Here is a 16753-nt window from a genome sequence, read left to right on the forward strand (position 1 = left end):
GCCTCCCCTAAAGAGAAAGGTGGCGCCTCCCCCTATTGGGCCTATGTGGCCCAATTCTCCTTCCACCACTTGGCCTCTTAAGGACCGTCAATATCAAATTAAATATAAAAGCCTCCTAACCATTACTATAACCTTTAATTATTAAATTAACATCACCGGAAACATTTTCCATCTATATATTATTTACCAAAAATACCCGGTATTGCCTGATAAACTCTGAAACCCTTCCAGTAACCATGAAACGCTTCCGGTTCCTCTCGAAACTATTCCGAATATTAATGAAACAATTCCACAAATATATTCTCATTATTCCATTCCTACTAGCACTCAGTAGATCGTGATTACCTTAAGATTGTGACCCTGTAGGTTCAGTAAAACATAGACATGAACGAAACCCCTTCGTTCAATGACCGATAGCGGAACCGTGGACGTCCATATCGATCCCTATGAATACATGAATGACATTTGAGTGAACCTTTGGTTATCCTATGATGTTCCCTTTTCTTCATGATACTTTACAAAACCCAAGGGAAGATATATCGGTATTTTCTTGAGTCATACACATGCTCACTATACGGGTCTCCTCGTTACCGGTTTTGTTCTTCTTTCTCGTTAACGTGTTCCGGTATCCCCGTGACATGTGCGCATGTGTATGGCTAGATGATGATGGCCTAAGAACATCTCTCCATTGTCGGAGTAGCAAACACCACTCTTGAGCTATCTAGTCCCTTGTCAAACTTTGCGATGAACATCTAAGTTGTCGTTATGATCACCGTGTTACAGATGACATTTGAGCAACCCCAAAGTTCATCGTATGGCAAGAAGTGACTACGATACTCTCATGGTGTAAGGAACAAAATCACACATTAACACTCTATGTTATAACAATTGACTTGTGATGATATTATCTCAAAGTGTAACAAACAAGTTTGGGTCGATTCAATATGATCATTCTTCTAACGTCATACTCTCAAAGTTATTTTGAGACCATCGTTACACTTAATGATATCTCAAGAGCCAGAAAACATGATCACAAACAACACTTGAGATAGTCTTAGAGGTGAGACTAGGAATCTTATCTTATCGTTTATCATTCCACAAGTGCATATGAGTTTACCACTGAATCGCATATACCAAGATCATAGCAGTTATAACATAGAATATAAACTCTTAATTATGAATAGATAAATATAATAATACAATACTATTGCCTCTAGGGCATATTTCCAACAATATCCACAAAGCAATTTTATTCCACACATACAAGACATCATAATACTTCCATTGATCCCTCCAACAAATACATAGGGCTGCAGGGCTATGACTCAACCCATGACCTTACCGAACTACTCACACATGGCGATCTGATCGGGAGAATAGACCATTGTAGAACTGTTGGGGAACGTAGTATTTCAAAAGTTTTCCTACGATCACGCAAGATCTATCTAGGATAAGCATAGCAATGAGCGGGGAGAGTGTGTCTATGTACCCTCGTAGACCGAAAGTGGAAGTGTTTAGTAGCGCAGTTGATGTAGTCGAACGTTTTCGCGATCCAACCGATCAAGTACTGAACGCACGGCACCTCCGCAATCTGCACACGTTCAGCTCAGTGACGTCCCTCGTACTCTTGATACAGCTGAGGCCGAGGGAGAGTTTCGTCAGCACGACGGTGTGGTGACGGTGATGATGAAGTTACCAACGCAGGGCTTCGCCTAAGCACTACGACAATATGACCGAGGTGGAAAACTATCGAGGGGGGCACCACACACGGCTAAAGATCAACTTGTGTGTCTATGGGGTGCCCCCTCCCCCGTATATAAAGGAGGGGAGGAGGAGGAGGGCCGTCCACAAGGGGCGCGCCCAAGGGAGGGATTCATACTCCTAGTAGGAGTAGGTTTCCCCCCTTTCCTAGTCCAAGAAGGAGAAGAAGGGAAAGAGGAGAGAAGAGAAGGAAGGAGGGGGCGCCCCCTCCCCTTGTCCAATTCGGACTAGGCAAGGGGCGGGCGCGCGCCACCTATGGTGGGCCCTCTCTCTTCTCTACTAAGGCCCATTGCGGCCCATTAATCCCCCAGGGGGTTCCGGTAACCTCCCGGTACTCCAGAAAATACCTGATACACTTTGGAACCATTCCGGTGTCCGAATATAACCTTCCAATATATCAATATTTATGTATCGACCATTTAGAGACTCCTCTTCATGTCTGTCATCTCATCTGGGACTCCAAACAACCTTCAGTACATCAAAACACATACACTCATAATATGAATCATCATCGAACATTAAGCGTGCGGACCCTACGGGTTCGAGAACTATGTAGACATGACTGAGACACATCTCTGGTCAATAAATAATAGCGGAACCTGGATGCTCATATTGGTTCCTACATATTCTACGAAGATCTTTATCAGTCAAACCGCATAACAACATACGTTGTTCCCTTTGTCATCGGTATGTTACTTGCCCGAGATTCGATCGTCAGTATCACCATACCTAGTTCAATCTCATTACTGGCAAGTCTCCTTACTCGTTCTGTAATGCATCATCCCGCAACTAACTCATTAGTGACATTTCTTGCAAGGCTTATAGTGATGTGCATTACCGATAGGGCCTAGAGATACCTCTCCGACAGTCGGAGTGACAAATTCTAATCTCGATCTATGCTAACTCAACAAACACCATCGGAGACACCTATAGAGCATCTTTATAATCACCCAGTTACGTTGTGACGTTTGATAGCACACTAAGTGTTCCTCCGGTATTTGGGAGTTGCATAATCTCATAGTCATAGGAACATGTATAAGTCGTGAAGAAAGCAATAGCAATAAACTAAATGATCATAGTGCTAAGCTAACAAATGGGTCTTGTCCATCACATCATTCTCTAATGATGTGATCCCGTTCATCAAATGACAACACATGTCTATGGCGAGGAAACTTAACCATCTTTGATTAACGAGCTAGTCAAGTAGAGGCATACTAGGGACACTTTGTTTGTCTATCTATTCACACATGTACTAAGTTCCAGGTTAATACAATTCTAGCATGTATAATAAACATTTATCATGATATAAGGAAATATAAATAACAATTTTATTATTGCCTCTAGGGCATATTTCCTTCAGTCTCCCACTTGCACTAGAGTCAATAATTTAGATTACATTGTAATGATTCTAACACCCATGGAGTCTTGGTGCTGATCATGTTTTGCTTGTGAGAGAGGCTTAGTCAACGGGTTTGCAACATTCAGATCTGTATGTATCTTGCAAATCTCTATGTCTCCCTCCTTGACTTGATCGCGGATGGAATTGAAGCGTCTCTTGATGTGCTTGGTTCTCTTGTGAAATCTGGATTCCTTTGCCAAGGCAATTGCACTAGTATTGTCACAAAATATTTCCATTGGACCCGATGCACTACGTATGACACCTAGATCGGAAATGAACTCCTTCATCCAGACTCCTTCATTTGCTGCTTCCGAAGCAGCTATTTACTCCGCTCACACGTAGATCCCGCCACGACGCTCTGCTTGGAACTGCACCAACTTACAGCTCCTCCATCCAATATCAATACGTATCCGGTTTGTGACTTAGAGTCATCCGGATCAGTGTCAAAGCTTGCATTGACGTAACCATTTACCACGAGCTGTTTGTCACCTCCATAAACGAGAAACATATCCTTAGTCCTTTTCAGGTATTTCAGGATGTTTTTGACAGCTGTCCAGTGATCCACTCCTGGATTACTTTGGTACCTCCTTGCTAAACTAATAGCAAGGCACACATCAGGTCTGGTACACAGCATTGCATGCATGATAGAACCTATTGCTGAAGCATAGGGAATGACTTTCATTTTCTCTCTATCTTCTGTAGTGGTCAGGCATTGAGTCTGACTCAACTTCACACATTGTAACACAGGCAAGAACCCTTTCTTTGCTTAATCCATTTTGAACTTCTTCAAAACTTTATCAAGGTATGTGCTTTATGAAAGTCTAGTTAAATGACTTGATCTATCTCTATAGATCTTGATGCCTTATATATAAGCATCTTCACCGAGGTCTTTCATTGAAAAATTCTTATTCAAGTATCCTTTTATGCTATTGAAATTCAGTATCATTTCCGATCAACAATATGTAATCTACATATAATATCAGAAATGCTACAGAGCTCCCACTCACTTTCTTGTAAATATAGGCTTCTCCAAAAGTGTGTATAAAACCATATGCTTTGATCACACTATCAAAGTGTATATTCCAACTTCGAGATGCTTGCACCAGTCCATAAATGGATCATTGGAGCTTGCACACTTTGTTAGCACCTTTTGGATCGACAAAACCTTCTGGTTGCATCATATACAACTCTTCTTTAAGATATCCATTAAGGAATGCAGTTTTGAGATCCATTTGCCAAATTTCATAATCATAAAATGCGGTAATTGCTAACATGATTCGGACAGACTTAAGCATTGCTACGGGTGAGAAGGTCTCATTGTAGTCAACTCCTTGAACTTGTCGAAAACCTTTCGCAACAAGTCAAGCTTTGTAGACAATGACATTACCGTCAGCGTCAGTCTTCTTGAAGATCCATTTATTTCCTATGGCTTGCCGATCATCGGGCAAGTCAACCAAAGTCCATACTTTGTTCTCATACATGGATCCCATCCATATTTCATGGCCTCAAGCCATTTCGCGGAATCTAGGCTCATCGTCGCTTCTTCATAGTTCGTAGCTTCATCATGGTCAAGTAACATAACCTCTAGAACAGGATTACCGTACCACTCTGGTGCGGATCTTACTTTGGTTGACCTATGAGGTTCGGTAGTAACTTGATCAAAAGTTTCATGATCATCATCATTAGCTTCCTCACTAATTGGTGTAGGAATCACTGGAACTGATTTCTGTGATGAACTACATTCCAATAAGGGAGGAGGTACAATTACCTCATCAAGTTCTACTTTCCTCCCACTCACTTCTTTTGAGAGAAACTCCTTCTCTAGAAAGGATCCATTTTTAACAACGGAAATCTTGCCTTCGGATCTGTGATAGAAGGTGTACCCAACAGTTTCCTTTGGGTATCCTATGAAGACACATTTCTCCGATTTGGGTTTGAGCTTATCAGGTTGAAGCTTTTTCACATATGCATCGCAGCCCCAAACTTTAAGAAACAACAACTTGGGTTTCTTGCCAAACCACAGTTCATATGGTGTTGTCTCAACGGATTTAGATGGTGCCCTATTTAACGTGAATGCAGCTGTCTCTAAAGCATAACCCCAAAATGATAGCGGTAAATCAATAAGAGATATCATAGATTGCACCATATCTAATAAAGTGCGGTTACGATGTTTGGACACACCATTATGTTGTGGTGTTCCGGGTGGCGTGAGTTGCGAAACTATTCCACATTGTTTCAAATGAAGACCAAACTCGTAACTCAAATATTCACCTCCACGATCAGATCGTAGAAACTTTATTTTCTTGTTACGATGATTTTCCCCTTCACTCTGAAATTCTTTGAACTTTTCAAATGTTTCAGACTTATGTTTCATCAAGTAGATATACTCATATCTGCTCAAATCATCAATGAAGGTCAGAAAATAACGATACCCACTGCGAGCATCAACACTCATCGGACCACATACATCAGTATGTATTATTTCCAATAAGTCTGTTGCTCGCTCCATTGTTCTGGAGAACAGAGTCTTAGTCATCTTGCCCATGAGGCATGGTTCGCAAGCATCAAGTGATTCATAATCAAGTGATTCCAAAAGGCCATCAGCATGGAGTTTCTTCATGCGCTTTACACCAATATGACCTAAACGGCAGTGCCACAAATAAGTTGCACTATCATTATTAAACTTATATCTTTTGGCTTCAATACTATGAATATGTGTATCACTACTATCGAGATTTAGTAAAAATAGACCACTCATCAAGGGTGCATGACCATAAAAGATATTACTCGTATAAATAGAACAACCATTATTCTCTGATTTAAATGAATAACTGTCTCGCATCAAACAAGATCCAGATATAATTCTCATGCTTAACGCTGGCACCAAATAACAATTATTCAGGTCTACTACTAATCCCGAAGGTAGATGTAGAGGTAGCGTGCCGACGACAATCACATTGACTTTGGAACCATTTCCCACGTGCATCGTCACCTCGTCCTTAGCCAATCTTTGCTTAATCCGTAGTCCCTGTTTCGAGTTGCAAATATGAGCAATAGAACCAGTATCAAATACTGTAGGATCGAAAGTATGTCTAGAGGGGGGTGATTAGACTACTTGACCAAATAAAAATCTAGCCTTTTCCCAATTTTAAGTCTTGGCAGATTTTAGCAACTTAGCACTAGTCAACTAAACAACCTACACATGCAAGTCTAAGAGTATAGCAGCGGAATGTAAAACATTGCACATGAAGGTAAAGGGAGGAGTTTGGAGGGAGCAAACGCAATGTAGACACGGATATTTTTGGCGTGGTTCCGATAGGTGGTGCTATCATACATCCACATTGATGGAGACTTCAACCCACGAAGGGTAATGGTTGCGCGAGTCCACGAAGGGCTCCACCCACGAAGGGTCCACAAAGAAGCAACCTTGTCTATCCCACCATGGCCATCGTCCACAAAGGACTTGCCTCACTAGGGTAGATCTTCACGAAGTAGGTGATCTCCTTGCCCGTACAAACTCCTTGGTTCAACTCCACAATCTTGACGGAGGCTTCCAAGTGACACCTAACCAATCTAGGAGACACCACTCTCCAAAAGGTAATAGATGGTGTGTTGATGATGAAATCCTTGCTCTTGTGCTTCAAATGATAGTCTCCCAAACACTCAACTCTGTCTCATAGGATTGGATTTGGTGGAAAGATGATTTGAGTGGAAAGCAACTTGGGGAAGGCTAGAGATCAAGATTTATGTGGTTGGAATGGAATATTTTAACCTCAACACAAGTGTAGGTGGTTCTCTCTCAGAAGATGTATGATGGAAGTGTAGGCATGTTCTGATGGCTCTCTCCACAAATAAAGAGTGGGTGGAGGGGTATATATAGCCTCCACACAAAATCTAACCGTTGCACACAATTTACGAAACTCGGTGGGACCGAATCAGAAAACTCGGTCAGACCGATTTAGTTCAAAATGTGAACGTTAGGATTTTTGGTGGAACCGACATGTCAACTCGATGGGACCGATTTCATTAGGGTTAGGGCATAAAGTAATCTCAGTGAGACCTATTACACAAACTCGGTGGGACCGATTTTGGTAATAAGCAAACAGAGAGTTGGTCAGGCAAACTCGGTGGGACCGATTCGCTCATCTCGGTTGGACCGAAACGTTATGAAGGGGAAACAGAGAGTTTGCATTGCGAACTCGGTGGGACTGATCGCTCGTCTTGGTTGGACCAAAACGTTATGAAGGGAAATAGAGAGTTTGCAATCCTATCTCGGTGAGACCGAGATCCCTATCGGTGGGACCGAAGTGACTAGGGTTTTGTGGCAGTGGCTATGTCAACTAAACTCGGTGGCGCCAGATAGAAAATTTCGGTAGGGCCGAGTTTGACTTTTGGTTTGGGACATGTGTGCATATGAGAAAGTGGTTGAGTATTTTGGAGCATATCACTAAGCATTTTGAGCAAGTAACCCATTAAGCAACACCTCATCCCCTTTTAATAGTATTGGCTTTTCCTATGGACTCAATGTGATCTTGGATCACTAAAAGGTAAAATGTGGAGTCTTGAGCTTGAGCTTGAGCCAATCTTTTGTCCTTAGCATTTTGAGGGGTCCACATTTCTAATCCATGCCATGCCAATCATTGAGCTTTCCTGAAATATTTTTCTTGAAATAGTATTAGCTCAATGAGCTATATGTTATTAGGAATTACCAAAACCAACCAGGGATAGTTGCACTTACAATCTCCCCCTTTTTGGTAATTGATGACAACATATAGATCAAAGCTTTGACAAATGATTATAAGATTGAAATACATCATCGCTTTGAGAAGTATGTGATAAGCAAGACCTCCCCCTAAATTTGTGTATTATTTAAAGTTTTCTTTTGAATGCAAATGCACAATCGATTAGGATCATGGGTTACTCTTACATGTCACATACATATTGATGGAGCGCTCAAAATGATATAACTTAAAAAGCATGCACTCATCACCAAGCAAACTGAATGATCATATAGAGATATAAAAGATAGTATCATCCAAGCAAGCATTAAAGTAGCATATGATCAATCACATGATCACACAGATATCTCACACAAGGACATAAAGTATCTCACACAGGCATACAATAAAAAGTTCAACCAAAAGGCAAAGAAGCAAAACACTCTCTCGAAGCCTATGATCTATACATATTTCTCCCCCTTTGGCAACAAGTTACCAAAAAGTTCAAATATGCATAGTGCTATGTGTCTCTTAGGCTTGGTCTTCGGGAGGTGGTGTAGAGATAACTCCAAGGACGAAGGCATCCGTTGACGTAGTTGGAGCTGGTGGAGTGGCTGCTGGAGGTGGTACTGAGGCTGTGGCTACTGGGGCTGATGTTGTGGCTCTTGTATCAGGTACATGCACTGCAGCAGACCTCTGTACTCTAGGCACTCAGTGAAATGCATCAGTAGTTGCCTTCCCTCTCTTCTCTTCTGCTTCCTCCTGGAGCTGCTCAATTGTTGTTTGAATCTCAGTTACCTTCAGATCGAGATCATAAAATTTGGTTTCTATTATCCTCTCCAAGCTCTCCTGGTTTTGAGTCAGGGTGGCCAAGCCCTTCTCAATCCTCGGTGTAGATTGGATCAGATATGCAAGTTGATCTTGCTTGCTCTTCAGGAAAACTTGAGATGCCTCTTCAACACTTGGCATCTTGGCAGCTTTCTCAGCCTTTTCTTTGGCTCTCTTCTCCTGTGCTTGAGCTGATGATGGTTCCTCCTCATTCATCACTACAGTGTTGTCTTCAAAATCCGGATATAAGGGTAGATGCTCCTTATGCAACAGATATGTTCTTGTGCCCATCTTGGAGTTGATGAGCTCCTGATGTGTGGAGCATACCCACAGCTTCTCTTCTGGTCAGCAGCAGTACTCTTGATTGTCTCTACAATCAGACTCATGACCTTGAACTTCTGAGGGCCATCAAAAAGCTATAAGAGGTTGATAGAATGCCCTCTGATCATCTTGTGATCTCCTCACTTGGGTAGCAATGTGTGCCTAAGGATCCAGTTGATGGTAGGCAGACCAGACAGCAAGTAATGTACTGATCCAAGCTTGTGAGTCTCCAAGGCTTTATCTGTGATCTCCTTGTACATGTTTGCCATAGAGTTGCGGTATTTCTTCTTCTTGGCATACACATCCAAGTCATCCTCATGTTCCTCTAGGGCATTTATCATCTTGGCCCATTCTTCAACAGTGGATTGGTACCTAGTACCTTCTGACATCCAAATGACCTTCCCATCTGGGTAAAAGTGAGCAGTGGAGTAAAACTGCATGATCAGCTCATCATTCCATTTTGTGAGCTTTTGTCCAACAAACTCATCTACTCCACATGCTTTGAATCTATCATAAACTCCTGGGAAGTGATCTTCATTCTCCTTGATGAATTCCCAATCAACCCATTTCATGTCACAAACAATGGGCTTCTTGTAAAGCAAAATAGTTTCATAGAATTCTTGTTGTTCTTTTATATGGAACCTGTAGTCAACTGCAGTCCTTCTCCTCACACCATAGGGATCAAACTGTCTCCACAATCTCAATCCAGCATCTTTTCTGATGTGCATGTCTTCAGCCACTGGATGAGTATCATTGTGGTCTGGGATCTTGGGTTTCCACTTTCTCAACACATGGGATTCATCATCCTCTTCTTCAGCTTCAGGCACTGGGGCCTTGTTCTTCTCTTTAGCAGGAATACTTCTGGTGTTCCTCTTGGGCTTAGTGGGCTTCTGAGCTTGAGCTTTCGGAGCAGCTTTGGGCTTTGATGTTGCAACCCCTGACTTTATAGCATCTCCCATAAGCTTCTGAGCTTTGGGTGCTGGAGCATCCTCTTCCTCTTTCTCTTCTTCTGCGGGATCCTTGAACATGGATGATCTCCCTAGAACTCTGGCAATGGTCTTCTTGACCCTCTCCTTCCACTTCTTGTCTTCTCCACCTTCTTTGGGTTCAAGAGTGAACTCCATTGTCTCTTGAGTGGAGGCTCTTGCCTTAGACATAGGAATCCTTCTTGCTGGAGCCTTCTCATTCATCCCTGGCTTAATTGTAGCAGTTGTGCCATACTCCTTTTTCAGCACCTTCTTCTTGGAGCTTACTTCCTCCTCAGTAGCCACATAGTCCTCATCCTCTGAATCTGAGGTTCTCTTCTTTCTAGATCTGGTGGCTGCCTTTGGCAAGTTACTTGGAGTGCTCCTGCTGCCATCATCAGAAGTGCTTGAGGGATCTGAACCCTCACTCGGCTGCACATGTTCCTCAGACTTGTTCTGACTGTCACTCTGATCAGACATCTTTGCAAACTTACTGACAGCAGACCCTGTGAATATATGTAGATGAGGTAGAGTGGATGGGCATCACAAAGTGCAGAGATTTTTCAAAACAGATGACTTAAAAACTTAGTTTTAGTTCTCCACAGAAAGCATTTCGGAGCTACCGATTTGTAAACTCGGTGATACCGAAGCAGCTTTTGGAACCTAAACTAGTGAACTCGGGCAGACCGAGTCACAGTTTGGTGGCACCGAGACTGCTAGGGTTTCACAAAGAATCGAACTCGGTCACACCGATTTGCAAGTTTCAGTCATACCGAAAATGCATATGCTATGGCCTAAGCCAAATCGGTGAGGCCGATTTCTACAACTCGGTCGGTCCGAGATGAGTTCGGCGGAGACCTAACCCTAAATTTTGAAATCGAATTTAACCTAAAGGATGTTTTCAGTGGATAGAGTGTTTGCGTACGTGGTAAGGATCATGGCAAAACAATGTGCTATGAATCAGAGGTAAAAGAATAGCATAAAAGATTGAACCCATACCCTAGTTCGACGGGAGTTTTCTATGGTGACAATGGTGGGGCAGATTTCCGTTGACGGCAATGGAGACCAGCGGCGGGAGGTCGCTGGCGGCGAGGAGACGATCCGGAGACCCGAGGAGGCAGAGTAGGACATGCGCGGGGTGAAGAGTTTTGGAGAAATTTCCAAAATTCAACCCGTGAGTATACATATCCCGACCCTGTCGGTGTGACCGAGTGGAACAACTCAGTGGCACCGAGATGCAGAATCGCAAGCAGTTACTGCAACTCGGTGTGACCAAAAATTTCAAATCGGTTGCACCGAGATTCAAAACCTGGATCAACTTAGTGAACTCGGTGTGACTGAAGTGGATGACTCGGTCATACCGAAATGCACAAAGAGGTTTTGGAAGTTTAAGTCTATGACGATCGGGGACTCCGTGTGCTCCTCACACAGAGTGGTTCGAATCTGACTTGATCAAACTTTGTGATGTAGCATGAATAGAGTTTGAGATAAGAAAAGCATAGATATCTAGAGGAGGTTCTTAGGCATTATTGTCCATCCATTTGGCAAAAGAGAAAAAGCCAAACAATCAAAGCAACAAATGGTTGTCCTCGAATGAGTAAAATATGCAACCAACATGCTCACACAATAAGATGGCAAATGAAATATGTGACAAAGCATGCACAATCACTCTAGCATCTATCAAGCAATTTGCGATGACTAGGTCATCTATATATGAGTATATTGACTGAGGAGTCAAATGATAACATTTGATAGTAGGTCATACTCATCGTTTAAGTACAAGTGGGGTTGCCACTTTTACATAAAGCATTGTTGTGTTCACACCATTAGAGTTTATTTAGCTCAATTGATTTGAATAAAGCTCCCCCTAGATGTGATATCCCCCCTAAGAGGGATGAACTAACCTTGGGTTTTGTTGATGATGACTTCATGTAGGTGTTGAAGATGTAGGTGCTCAATGTTGATGTAGATCATTTGGAGCAATCCATTAGAGTGAGTTGCACTTTCAATACCTACACGGGTTAGTCCCACAAGGAACAAACAAGGATATCCATAGACGTAGAGTGATGTTCACATAGCATGATGTCCATGAAAGCATTAGGTTACCTTGTCCCTTGTCTTACCAACAAGAGGGTTTGCGACTCCTTGAACTAGTGCAAGATGTGGAAGTTGTGTGCACTTGTCCTCGCCAAAATGATATGAGTGAAGTATGTTGGCTGAGTCACCCTCAAGAACTGTATAGTTCTTCTTCGGGATCCACACCATCTTGATGGGAATCCTTGAAGTTGTAGTCGTACTTGATGAAGTAGAGAACTTGATGTAGTCTTGGGAACCCACTTGACCAAGGCTTTGGGAGCTTCCTCAAATGCATCAATCTCCTCTTGAAGCTTGTCCTTGCCTTTTTGCTTGTGGTCTTGTGGTGGAAGATCGTCTTGACCTTGTGTTCCTTGGAAAGAAGTTGGATCATACTTCTCTTGTTGAGGAACAAATTTCGTCTTGGGGTATTGATCTTCTTCGCACTCAACTCCATTGGCATTGAACTTTCGTTCAAAACCAACACCTTGATTCTTCTGGTGTCTTCCTTGCTTGCGTACAATTTCCTCAAATTGCTTACTTCCGGCAAGGCTTTTGTAAACACCTTTCTCTATAATTCCCTTCAATAGGCTATTTTCTTGCTCAAGTGTAACTTGGCTAAGAGAATCATTAGTGGAATCAAGAGAACTACTAGAAGCAACAAAATTGGGTTTAGCATGATTATTGTTACTACTAGAAGAAGAATCTTTCTTACTCTTGTTGCTAGATTTAACTTGTGGCATGTAAGTAGACAACAGTAAACACTTGGCAATGTAAGAAGAACTTTTCTTGCAAAGATTGTCATTGATTGCTTTTAAGAACCCATGCTCTTGCTCAAGGTTGAGCTTTTGGAAGCATAACTTCTCATGAGTCTTTAAAAGCTCTCGATGATTTTCCAAGGTAGTTTCATGAGCTAACTTCAGAGTGTTTAGTTCTTTAGTTAGACACTCAATCTCCTTCTTATCATCGTCATTAGTTTTATCTTGATTAGCATGATTAATAGCAAGTTCATCATAGTTTTCATCACTAGAATTGTAAATGAGTAAATCATCATCATAGTTTTCATCACTAGAATTGTCAACAAGTAAATCTTCATCACTATTGAAATCAACATACTCAGGGTGTGATACCTTTGGGCCTTTAGCCATGAAGCATCTTCCAATTCCTTCATTTGGTGACTCAAATATGTCGTAGGAGTTGGTTGACACAAGTGCTAGACCGGCAACACCTTCATCTTGAGTATATTCGGAGTCGGAGTGATAACTTCTCTTGGAGTGATTGTCGGAGTCGGAGCCGGATACCCATTCACCAACGTGAGCTTGATGTCTTCGTTTTGTGTAGCTCCTTGATGATTTGTCCTTCCTTTCCGAATCCTTGCTTCTCCATGATGTTCTTAGTTCATAACGGCCATCTCTACTCCTTCTCTCTCTTGGTGGTGATTCTTCTCTTCTACTTCTTCTTTTGGGAGAATCTTCTCTTCTTTTGTAGGGAGCTGTACACTCATTGGAGTAGTGTCCGGGTCTTCCACAATTGTAGCAATTACGTTCACGACTTGAAGATCTTTTGCCATTGTAGGACCTTGACTTCGAACTTCTTCACTTGCTTCTAGTCTTGTAGAACTTGTTGAAATTCTTCACCATTAGGCTCAATTCTTCATTGAAGGCTTGTTTCTCACTTGATGATGTGGGATCATCACATGAGGCTTTGTAAGCACCACTTGACTTGTTGTGAAGCTCTTCCTTATCCTTGAGTGACATCTCATGAGCAACAATTCTTCCAATGACTTCCGTTGGCTTGAGATCTTTGTAATTGGGCATCATTTGGATTAATGTGCACACGGTATCATATTTTCCATCCAAGGCTCTTAGGATCTTCTTGATGATGAATCTATTGGTCATCTCTTCACTTCCTAAGTCGGCATACTCATTTGTGATGAGAGCAAGCCTAGAGTACATTTCAGCGACACCTTCAACATCCTTCATTTTGAACTTGTCAAGTTGACTTTGAAGCACATGGATTCCTTGACGGAGTCGGTACCTTCGTGCATATCAATCAAAGTATCCCAAACTTTCTTTGCATTCTCAAGACGGCTGATTTTGTTGAATTCTTCGGGGCGCAATCCGTTGAAGAGAATATCACAAGCTTGAGCATTGTATTGTAGCATCTTCAACTCTTTCATGCTAGCTTCACGGTTCAGTTCTCTCCCATCAAAGAATTCACCTTGCAAGCCAATACACACAATAGCCCAAACGGCAGGGTTATGTCCAAGAATATGCATTTTCATCTTATGCTTCCAACTAGCAAAATTTGTACCATCAAAGTAAGGACCTCTACGGTGGTAATTTCCCTCGCTAGACGCCATACTCTCCTAGTTTGTGAAACCAAGGCTATGATCACCAAAAGCTATGGAAATCAAGGTAAATGGAGACCAAAGCTCTGATACCACTTGTAGGATCGAAAGTATGTCTAGAAGGGGGGTGATTAGACTACTTAACCAAATACAAATCTAGCCTTTTCCCAATTTTAAGTCTTGGCAGATTTTAGCAACTTAGCACTATTCAAGTAAACAACCTACACATGCAAGTCTAAGAGTATAGCAGCGGAATGTAAAACATTGCACATGAAGGTAAAGGGAGGAGTTTGGAGGGAGCAAACGCAATGTAGACACCGAGATTTTTGGCGTGGTTCCGATAGGTGGTGCTATCATACATCCACGTTGATGGAGACTTCAACCCACGAAGGGTAACGGTTGCGCGAGTCCACGGAGGGCTCCACCCACGAAGGGTCCACGAAGAAGCAACCTTGTCTATCCCACCATGGCCATCGCCCACGAAGGACTTGCCTCACTAGGGTAGATCTTCATGAAGTAGGCGATCTCCTTGCCCGTACAAACTCCTTGGTTCAACTCCACAATCATGACGGAGGCTCCCAAGTGACACCTAACCAATCTAGGAGACACCACTCTCCAAAAGGTAATAGATGTTGTGTTGATGATGAACTCATTGCTCTTGTGCTTCAAATGATAGTCTCCCCAACACTCAACTCTCTCTCATAGGATTGGATTTGGTGGAAAGATGATTTGAGTGGAAAGCAACTTCGGGAAGGCTAGAGATCAAGATTTATGTGGTTGGAATGGAATATCTTGACCTCAACACAAGTGTAGGTGGTTCTCTCTCAAAAAATGTATGATGGAAGTGTAGGCATGTTCTGATGGCTCTCTCCACAAATGAAGAGTGGCTGGAGGGTATATATATAGCCTCCACACAAAATCTAACCGTTACACACAATTTACCAAACTTGGTGGGACCGAATCAGAAAACTCGGTCAGACCGATTTAGTTCAAAATGTGAACATTAGGATTTTCGGTGGGACCGACATGTCAACTTGGTGGGACCGATTTCATTAGGGTTAGGGCATAACGTAATCTTGGTGAGACCGATTACACAAACTCGGTGGGACCGATTTTGGTAATAAGCAATCAGAGAGTTGGTCAGGCAAACTCGGTGGGACCGATTCGCTCATCTCGGTTGGACCGAAACGTTACGAAGGGGAAACAGAGAGTTTGCATTGCAAACTCGGTGGGACCGATCACTCATCTCGGTTGGACCGAAACGTTACGAAGGGAAACAGAGAGTTTCCAATCCCATCTCGGTGAGACCGAGGTACCTATCGGTGGGACCGAAGTGACTAGGGTTTTGTGGCAGTGGCTATGTCAACTGAACTCGGTGGCGCCGGATAGAAAATTTCGGTAGGGACTAGTTTGACTTTTGGTTTGGGACATATGTGGATATGAGAAAGTGGTTGAGGATTTTGGAGCATATCACTAAGCATTTTGACCAAGTAACCCATTAAGAAACACCTCATCCCCTTTTAATAGTATTGGCTTTTCCTATGGACTCAATGTGATCTTGGATCACTAAAAGGTAAAATGTAAAGTCTTGAGCTTGAGCTTGAGCCAATCTTTTGTCCTTAGCATTTTGAGGGGTCCACATTTCTAATCCATGCCATGCCAATCATTGAGCTTTCCTGAAATATTTATCTTGAAAGAATATTAGCTCAATGAGCTATATGTTGTTAGGAATTACCAAAACCACCCAGGGATAGTTGCACTTACAAATACCCAGGCACTACTGAGAGCATTAGTAAGGTACACATCAATAACATGTATAACAAATATACCTTTCACTTTGCCATCCTTCTTATCTGCCAAATACTTGGGGCAGTTTCGCTTCCAGTGACCAGTCCCTTTGTAGTAGAAGCATTCGGTCTCAGGCTTAGGTCCATACTTGGGCTTCTTCACTTGAGCAGAAACTTGCTTGCCGTTCTTCTTGAAGTTCCCCTTCTTCCCTTTGCCCTTCTTATTGAAACTAGTGGTCTTATTGACCATCAACACTTGATGCTCCTTCTTGATTTCTACCTCCGCAACCTTTAGCATCGCGAAGAACTTGGGAATTGTCTTTTCCATCCCTTGCATATTATAGTTCATCACGAAGCTTTTGTAGCTTGGTGGCAGTGATTGAAGAACTCTATCAATGACACTATCAACTGGAAGATTAACTCCCAGCTAAGTCAAGTGATTGTGGTACCCAGACATTCTGAGTATATGTTCACTGACAGAACTATTCTCCTCCATTTTGCAGCTATAGAACTTATTGGAGACTTCATATCTCTAAATCCGGGCATTTGCT

This window comes from Triticum urartu, chromosome 4A, assembly GCF_056163025.1.
Source record: "Triticum urartu cultivar PI428250 chromosome 4A, HENAU_Tu73, whole genome shotgun sequence".
NCBI classification, from domain to species: domain Eukaryota; kingdom Viridiplantae; phylum Streptophyta; class Magnoliopsida; order Poales; family Poaceae; genus Triticum; species Triticum urartu.